We start from the raw sequence: 10,529 nt of genomic DNA on the forward strand, positions 1-10,529 counted from the left end.
CACCTTGGGTTACGGTTGCGTTTCGTAAGGTGTCGCAACACTACCGAGTATTGCTCTGTAAATTGCTCTGTGTGTAGTAGGAAGTAAAGCTGCAGAAGCTAGGGTCGTGGGAACGCCAACCCCCAAATTCTTAAAGAGTAAGACTGCCCGTTTGGGAGGAAAATCAAAAAATTTGTTGCGGAGACATTAGTAAGAATTTCTTAAACGTTAACCAAAGAGAGATTTTCGTTAAGAAGAAAATATCCGGAAAATGTTTAGGAAAAGTCCTAAACAAACTATAAGTATTATCGATCAAAATTATTTCATGCGTTTTGTAAAGATAATTTTGACGGTAGAATAGAATTAGGTGAGGAATTTATAATTCTTTGTAAAGCAGATTCTCATTTCTGTTGGTAAATGATACGGTCTGATGAAACATGATTCAGATTAAATCGTCTCGTAAAAAAAAAAAATTATTACTAGTGTTTATCGGATCTGATGTAAATCCTTGTATAATTTTTCAGAACCCCGTTTTTACTTAAAACTGGAGTTCATGTTTGATGTAGGATCACAAAAAAAGAAGCTTTTGGGGCAATATTTCTTTGACAGAAGTTTACCAGATGATTTACATTCTGAAATTATTATTCCTAAGCCATTAAATAACCCAATGTATGACATCAACTATCTTTGTAGTTGGAAGCAAGGTGAGCCACCTTTTTACTATGTTCTTTAAATTATAGTTATCTTGATCAAACTTTTCCTGAATGCATAAGGCAACGAGGAACAATTGAATAATTATACTGTTTATGTGATTTTTTTCTGGAGAATTTTGGTATATTCTTCAAAGCCAAATGACTATATTCACCTCAATCACACGTCAGAATTGCGTAAAAGCAGAGGTGCAGCAACACTATGTATGTAAAGAAAACTAATTTCTTATTGGGAACCTGATTTTTACCCCACTAGAGTTGCAAATTTTACTTAAATTATTCAGTTAACTAGAACTCTCTAGCGGTTATAAATTAAAGTAATAGAGTGGCATAAATTTATATTAGTGATGAAGTGAAAATACATGAAAGGGATTTCTGGCATCTGGAAAGTTCTAGTTAATTGATAAGATCGTTAAAAAATAGCTTCTCTATTTTTCAATTTCTAGATTAACTACCCGAATCTTCTACTAGAGATATTTTTAAAAGATAATGTTCAATTAATGTCAATTTATTAATTATGTTCGATATGAGTATTGAAAATGTCAATTGTGAAATCATAATTGGCTTTTTTAAACGAATATAACCTCAAATTATAAATAATCTTCATTAATAAAAATTAGTACTCATTACTGTTACACGGGTTAAGAAACATCTTTTCAATAATAAACGGTTGAAATATAGCTCAAACTTTCAATTAGGAAATTGGTGACCTATTGTGATCCATTCCAGTACTAAAAATGATGTTATAAATTTAAAAAAGAAAATGTATATTTTTTACAAGAATAAATTTTCTATAATTTCATTAAAAACAACAAATTTTCGAAGTAAGGTGGGCTAGTAATATAAATATATTTCAATTTAGAGTATACTGGGTTTTATTCCATTACAAAATTGTTTCCCATTAAATCGATAGCAATAAGATACTCTTATACCGTGTAACTAAAGTGCAGGACATCCATCAGGTTTTCTAATCCTTTCAAGAAAACAGGTCTTGGAACTACATTACATATAGAATCTAAAATCTAACAGCAATAAGTCTTTACGCTAGTCCGCGTCTTAACTTTAAAACCAAGTAAAAGCAGACATATTCATGCCCCTTAAAAACATATATATATATATATTCACTAGTGCAGTCTTAGAAAGAAATTACCAGCAACAAAACTAAAATTACATTAAAAGATACCAAGAAATATATGTATGTTATATATAATCCAATAAATTTTAATATACAATTTAAAAAAAAAGTAGTATGAAAACATTATTTTATCACAAAACTGAACGTTACTAAAAGATAAAATTGAATGCAAATTTATACATATATTTTTTTGAAATATTACCTTGAAGTAATTTTAAAATATTTACCTAAACAGCAACGCCCATTTATTGGGTAATCATTTTATTACTTAATAAGGCATAATTTTATTTTAAACTAGCAGATCCGGCAATGCTTCGCTATTGCTAGATTTGATTATATATATATATATATATATATATATATATATATAGATTAAATGAACACAATTGAAAGTTTGATAAAACATTAACAAAATGAACATTACGGAACTTCACAAAATTTCCCTTTTACCTTTTCTCCATTTTCACCATTTCCCTTTCCCCTTTTTCCAATTTTCATTTTTACCGTGTTCCCTTCCATTCTCCATTTCACCCTTTCACTTTCCCATTTTCCCATTTCCTCATTTTTTCTTCCCATTTCTCTTTCCCTGATTTCACTTTCCACTTGTATCTTTCCCCCTTCCCTCCTTTCCCCCTTTTCCTTTCCATTTCCTTTTCCCGTTTTTCCTTTTTGCCGTTTTCCCCTTTTTCTTTTTCCATTTTTCCTTTCTTCCCTTTTACCTTCTTCAATTTTTTCCTTTTCCAATTTTTCCCTTTCTCCCTTTTTTCCCCGCTTGTAAATCGGTCCAGTAGTTTTTTAGTCTATGCGACACACATATCGGAAATATTGAAATGAAATCATAAAATATTTAGTATAGCGTGTGTTGCTTTTGCGTCCAACAGATAGCGCTGTTTTAAAAAAAGCATGTTTTTACCTGTCACAGGTATGATATCTTAAGTATATTAATAGTAGGTATATAAAAACATGCGCGTATTCGTTGTGTCAAAATTTCAATGCAATCAGTGAAGAATTTTCGGAGATTTAATATTTTGAACAAACGAACATTTACATTTTTATTTATATAGATTATATTATTAATTATTTATTATTTTTGTTAGGGATATAGGATGTTGAGGGTATACCGACATGAAACGACTGGCACTAGATAGGGTATCTTGGAGAGCTGCATCAAACCAGTCGAATGACTGAAGATAAAAATACAGGATTTAAAGAAACAAAATACCGGCTTTCAAATAAAAACATCAATTTCAGATATATGTCCTTATTCATTTCAAAATAGCTAGTAAAAATTATTAAAACCAGATCGTTAAACAGCTGTTCAAATCGAATTAAATAAGTTAATAATTAGTCATAACCATTCTTTACTTTCCTGTGTAAACATTTAATTATTAAAATACGATTTACAATTGAACAAATTGTTAAAATATTGTGCATAGGCCGTTACATTTGACAATCTAACCAGTCCAAACGATATTTCAGAGCCAAATTTCCTGATGTTGATCCACCAACCAAAATGTCAATTTCTAACTGGAAATGTTTGTTGTCGGAAACTGCCAGTGTAGTTAAAAAATAAAGACGATCTACTGATGAAGAAAAAAAGGAATTGGTGTGTGCTTCATTAGTGCGATCTCCAAATAAAACCTAATTCAGTGAGAAAAGTTTCTTTGGTGTACCAAAATGAATTTCCAAAAAATAGTAAAAGGGAATAAAGTATTTCTATTTAAAACCCACCTACTTCATAATGTTTTGGAAGATGACCCAGACTAGAGAGTTGAGTTTTGTTCGCGTATTATTGAGCATCATGAAATTGACCCAGACTGTCATGAACTTGTATTCTAAGATGAATCTACTTTTTACTTCAACGGTATGATAATCAGGCATAACTGTAATTACTACAACATCGAAAATCCTCATATTCTTGGGCAGAAACAGCTTAAATCAAAGGATATTACTGTCTGGCAGCTGTTACTCTCAATGGTGTATTATCCTACAATCAGACAACACAATGACTGCAAACAGATAAATTAACACTCAAGCCTCATTTTACTGTTCCAGAAATAAGATATGCTATTTTTCATCAAGATGAAGTCACATCTCATTTTGCAAATCAAGTTAAACTTTTATTAAATGCTCATCTTCAGGGTCGTTGGATCGATCGTGGAAGTGAATTTTTGGACAGGCTACTGAGACTTTTGGCCTTACTGTCTGTAACATTTTCTTGTGGAGTGATTTAAAGGAATGTGTGTACTCCCATAACACTAAAGAAGAGTTTAAAAGGGTTATTGAAGAAGAAATTATACAAATTCTATACATTTCTTTACGAATGCATATACTCGTATACAGGATTTATTAAATGATATTACCGGTGTGTCGCTGTTGTTGGATTTCAGTTTGAGTAAAGTATTTTCTTTATTAATTCGTACAAAGATTTCTCATAATTGTAGGAGTTGTTTTCATTTTGAAATTTTTAATGAATAAAAAATGCGGTTTATTTTAAATTGATGTTTTTATTGGAAAGGCGACATTTTGTTTCTGTAAATTCTAGAAGATTGAAATTTTCACAGAACATTTTTAGAACCTTTGTTAAAAGATCTGTAAAGTTTCTATAGAATCGATGGGGGAATAGGCGAGTGATACTAAATAAAAAGCGTATAACTCTTCTTATCTACGTAGGACACATATATATTTATTTTTTCGTAATACCAGGTTACAGAGTAACACAGGACTGTAAAATATCAGCAGTACACATATCTGATTCTCAAATTCATAATGAAAATCTGAGATAAATCAAATTGGAGATAACAATTTGATATTTAAATCAGATTCGCCGACTCAGAAAACATTCCTGAGGTACAATATAAGATAAATATTTGAAGAAAAACCTGAGACTTAAATATGATACACACATTAAAATTTAAAACTGAGGCTCAAATCAAATTCCAGAAAAAAATTGAGACAAATCATATCCCAGGGTTCAAGATATAAATCTGAGACTCAAAATTAAAAAGAAAATATAAGCCCCAAATTGAGACAAATATCTCATTCTCAGATTCATAATGTAAATCTGAGAAATAATAAAATTGGAGATAACAATCTGAACTTAATTAAAATTTTCAAACTCAAGACACAATCCTGGGACTCATATATAAAATAAAAATTTTGAAAAACCTTGAGACTCAAATCTGATGCCCACATTGAAAAACAAACTGAGGCTCAAATCAAATTCGAGAAAGAAATGGGACTAAAATCAGATTCCCTGACTCAAAAGGTTATTAAAAATTTATTTAAGGACTTTAAAATTTAAACGTCTTTTTATCAGTTCACACTCGGTTTTCGTCGGTTGCACTCGGCTCCGTACAGTTCACACAGCTCCCTTTCGGAAGCACTCGGCTCTTGCCGGCTGCATTCGGCTCCGTACAGCTCACACAGCTCTTTTCGGATGAACTCGGCTCCTGACGATTCAGCGGCTCCGTACACACTATATAAGCCGGCTCCGCACTATATTCAGGCAGTCTTCCTCCAGCCTTCTTCTATCAATCTTCATGGACTCAAAGTACAAACTTACAAAGTATATATTCTTTAACAATGTATCATTAATAGAATCATTAAAAGCATTTATATACACTTTTTCCCCCTACGTCGGACCCGCAATTAAGCATAGAACAGCGTAGGGCGTGTATTTTCTATTTTAACAGCCCTTCCCACCTACCGGCAATATGTCCGGCATGGAAGATCGAGCTGCCGGTCGGATCTTTATTTTATATTATATTAGTAAGCCATTACTATTAGAAACCCATTAGAGTACCCCACTTCCTGTGCAGTTTTTTAGCAGTGTTCCTATATGAGGCTATCCAGTTGTCATTAAAAAAAAACAACCACCCGATCCGTCATCAAGAACGGCCCACCTCGGCGAACCGTCCTCTCAAGATCGAGGCTGCCCTCCCTAACTAAACACACGATCGAGGTCCCAACCGTCACGAGATTTTGTCTTCAATATTCTAGTAGCTAGCTTCTCCACATTTCCAGCAGGCTCGCCTACTGAAAAGCATATAACCCACAGTCCTCTCTGAAGTAAGTCAGGTCAAACCCAGCTCCTGTCGAACACCGTCCCACCTACAACAATGGTATATGGTGTGCTACCAAATATGTTTGTTTAATATTTTTCCTTTTTTAGCTATTATTGCTTCAGAAAACGAGTTAATAGAATTTTTTATATCTATATTCTCTACATCGATAGACCTTCAAATTACTGTAAATCCTTTTACCTATCCCACTCCACGGTCTGAGGGTAAAGAATTTTTTTTTAGTTTTTCTTTAAATCTAAATCCATATCGCAAGTTACCAATTGCATTTAAAATGTTTAAATTTTTTATAGCCCTTACTCTTATTGTTTCTTGAAAATAATTAGCCAAACATTTTCATCCCATCTATAATGTTACAACTTTTTATTTAGAAACGGCTATATTTTTTTAAATATTTTAAACAATTTTATAAAGAATCTTTTTAAATCTATTTTTACCACTTATTATTTTCTTAAAAATTAATTTTATCCGAACGCTTCCCCTTGTGCATGGGAGTTTTCAAAATGAAAAAAAGTTTTCCTAATTTCAATTTTCTAACTCTCAAAACTTTAAAACTTTTGTTAAATAATAAAATAACTAAATAACCCCTCCCCTGATGGTGGAGCTCCCAAATAAAAAAATAAAAGAATAAATTTAGATTTTAATTTATTTAAAATCAATTTTAGTGAATATTTTAATCATTTAAAAAAACCTTCTGTTGTATAAACCCCCAAATTTTCAGAAACGCGAATAATATTTTAGAAATTGTAATTCTAATACACTAATATTAAACATTTTGGTTATTGCTTATTTTGGTAAGCATCTTGGCTTCAAAAAATAAAAGATATAAATGTAATCAACAAGTAATTTTATACAAAGGAAAGAGAAATAATTTGGGAACCAATTCTAGAGCTTCAAATAAGAAAAGATGTCCATACAAACATATGGCCGAAAACGCTTTATTATCGAGTTACCGCAAGCAAAAAATTTCGCCTGGATTTCAGCTCCCCCGGTGAAGTGAGTTCATATTGAAATTTTTAAGGCGTTATATAAAAGGTAAACTTCAAGATTTCTTACGTTTTTTAATCTAAAAATGGAATAAAATAGGTCCCAGAACTGAATCTCCATAGTTTTTATGATAAATCTTTCTCTCTTAAGTTTTGTTTTTAATAATAAAAATGTTTTATTTTTAGACTTTATTACCATATTTTTCTCATAATTAAACTTTCTACTAATTGTGATAATAAAATTTACGTATATAATAGTAATTCAACAAAGTTATTGTATTTCAAACCTAAAAAAAAAAACATGCTTCTCGTCCCCGAATATTTCGGTCTTTTTTTTAATCGATTTTTCAGATAACAAAACATAAAAAACTTAATTAATAACGTTAAAATTTAATAATTTTTTTTCTTATTTAGTAAGTCGATGAAGAAATAATACTTTCTTTTTCTGTTTAGCCTCCGGAACCAGCGTAAGGTATTACCTACTTAGAATGAATGTTCTATAGTCATAGACTTCATCTATGAACGGCATAGATGAAGTCCTACGCAAGAACTAACGCATGAAAATAAGCAAGAACAAAACAAAAGTAATGAAATGTAGTAGAAATAACAAAGATGAACCACTGAATGTGAAAATAGGAGGAGAAAAGATTATGGAGGTAGAAGAATTTTGTTATTTGGGAAGTAGAATTACTAAAGATGGACGAAGCAGGAGGGATATAAAATGCCGAATAGCACAAGCTAAACGAGCCTTCAGTAAGAAATATAATTTGTTTACATCAAAAATTAATTTAAATGTCAGGAAATTATTTTTGTAAGTGTATGTTTGGAGTGTCGCTTTATATGGAAGTGAAACTTGGACAATCGGAGTATCTGAGAAGAAAAGATTAGAAGCTTTTGAAATGTGGTGCTATAGGAGAATGTTAAAAATCAGATGGGTGGATAAAGTGACAAATGAAGAGGTATTGCGGCAAATAGATGAAAAAAGAAGCATTTGGAAAAATATAGTTAAAAGAAGAGACAGACTTATAGGCCACATACTAAAGCATCCTGGAATAGTCGCTTTAATATTGGAAGGACAGGTAGAAGGGAAAAATTGTGTAGGCAGGCAACGTTTGGAATATGTAAAACAAATTGTTAGGGATGTAGGATGTAGGGGGTATACTGAAATGAAACGACTAGCACTAGATAGGGAATCTTGGAGAGCTGCATCAAACCAATCGAATGACTGAAGACAAAAAAAAAAGAATGAATGTAAAGGAAGTCTAATCTTGTACGGACTCAGTTCGACCATTTCGGAGATGTGTGGTTAATTGAAACCTAACCACCAAAGAACACCGGTATCCATCTAGTACTCAAATTTTTATAAAAGAAACTTTCTGATGTAGCCCCAATGTTATGTAATTCAATTCCGGCTTTTCTTAATACAGAGTGATTTTTCAGTCCTGTTACCCAATTGTTAATGTCTAGTAATTTTTTTCTAAGAAAGGGAAATTTTGTTTTGTGACACGAAGTTGGTAGCGCTACTCAACCGCTATAGATACGGCAGTGTGAGTTGATTCTCCATGAGCTGTGTAAACATTTATGCCGCTTCCGGTCGTTTTACGAACAGAATGTCTTTTACCATAGAATAACGAGTTTTCATTCTTGAACAATATTTTGCTACGAAATCATACGCGAGTTTAAAAGAATCATTTCAAATTAAATTTGTTAGTGTTCCTCCGCCAGAAAAAATTTCTATTTCTTGGCTAGCAAATCGATTTCGAGAGACAGGTAATGTTTGCGACAGAAAACGTAGGGGTCATCCAATTCGCTTGACATGACTTTTTAGAGAATGTGAAAATAAATCGCTCAATTCTCCACGGAAAAGTTTACGAAAACTTTCCACGCAAATCGGTTTGTCATATTCGAGTGTTCAGAAAGCCGCTAAAAAATTGAAATTGTATCCGTATCGCGTACGATTAGTCCAAGAGCTTCAGCCTCCAGATTTAAACAAGCGATTGCAATATTTGCCGTCGGTTTAGGTCTCTCGTAAACGATAACGGAATCGAATTTTTAAACACAGTGTTCTTTAGTGATGAAGCTTGGATCCATCTCGATGGTTATGTGAATAGTCAAAACTGTCGAATTTGGGCGGTTGAAAATCCTAACGCTTTACACGACAAATCTTTGCATCCTGAAAAGATTGGTGTGTGGTGTGCGATATCTCGTCATCGTATAGTCGGACCCATATTCTTCGAACAGAGAGTAAATAGTGAAGTATACAGGAATATTGTGCGCCAATTTGTGTCCCTCCTGGAATCTCAAGAACAGTATTGCTGATTTCAGCAAGACGGCGCTACATGCCACACGTCTCGAGAAACCGTGGATTTCTGCAAGAGTTCTTTGATGATCCAATAATAAGCAAGAGCTTATGGCCTCAAAGATCCCCAGACTTCACATCTCCTGACTACTTTTTGTGGGACTATATTAAGTCCGAGGCCTTCAAAAACAATTCTCACACTTTCTTCATCCGTTGATGAACTTAAAGTCAATATTACAGACTTAATCACGAATATTTCCAATGCAATTCTTAAAAAGGTTTCTGCTAATATGCTGAAAAGAGTCCGTGCGTGTATAACCGCAAGGGATGGGCATTTTGAGCATATTCTTTAACAATTATGTAAGTAATAGATTTTTATTAAATCTCTTTTGTAAATAACAAATACATTTTTTTATTCCACCGAAATTTCCCTTTCTTAAATTACATTTAAAATTGGGTAACAGGACTAAAAAATCCCTCTGTATAATTCTTTATCAATCATTTCAATATTATCTTTATCAATATAATTAAATTAATAAGTTATCAACTATTTTCCCAGTTTATAAATTTACATATAAATTATAAATAAATTGATGGAAAATAGTTTTATTTAAATAATATTTCCTTTAATTCATTATTTGAAATATATCTAGAATATGTTTAACATAACCTGTTTCCAAAGAAACATCTTTATGCACACAAAACACAGTTGAGGTTGGATAGTTAGATACTAGAAGAAATTGGTAGAATGGTTAGAAAAGTTAGTGGTTAGAGTAAAAGGGATAGAAACTGATGATTTTAAGGGTAACAGTGAGAGAGAAGGGATGAGAAACAACGAACGGGGGTTATAGGTAGCGATGCATTTTACCGATTACTTTCTCTCGTCGGGAGTCAGCCACGTCCCCTTCTCCACACTTATTTTAGGATAAGGATAAAGAAGGGAAATACACCGTAATTCCTTACCTCTTCACATGTGGTTTTTCTCTTTTCCTAAGGGAACTTACGATCTGTAACACGTTGGAGCGTATAATTTGATTCCTTGTTTTATAAATTTACCATAAATTAATGGAAAGTAGCGTAACATCGAGGAATGAGGTGAGGTGGCCGAAGATGGGCGGCAATACCATTAGTAGTACAGTAATATCAAGATACCTTTTTTCCCTTTTCTGTATCTTATCCCCTCTTTACTGATTTTCTACTTCCCTAACAGTATATCCCCTTTTTTGTCTAAACCAACTACCGAAATTCTAAAATATTACTAAAAATATATTATTATTTTTTTATAGCATAATAAAATAATCATAATAATAATTTTACTATTATCTTTACATCAAGATT

Source organism: Lycorma delicatula, chromosome 11 (genome assembly GCF_047948215.1).
Source record: "Lycorma delicatula isolate Av1 chromosome 11, ASM4794821v1, whole genome shotgun sequence".
NCBI classification, from domain to species: Eukaryota; Metazoa; Arthropoda; class Insecta; order Hemiptera; family Fulgoridae; genus Lycorma; species Lycorma delicatula.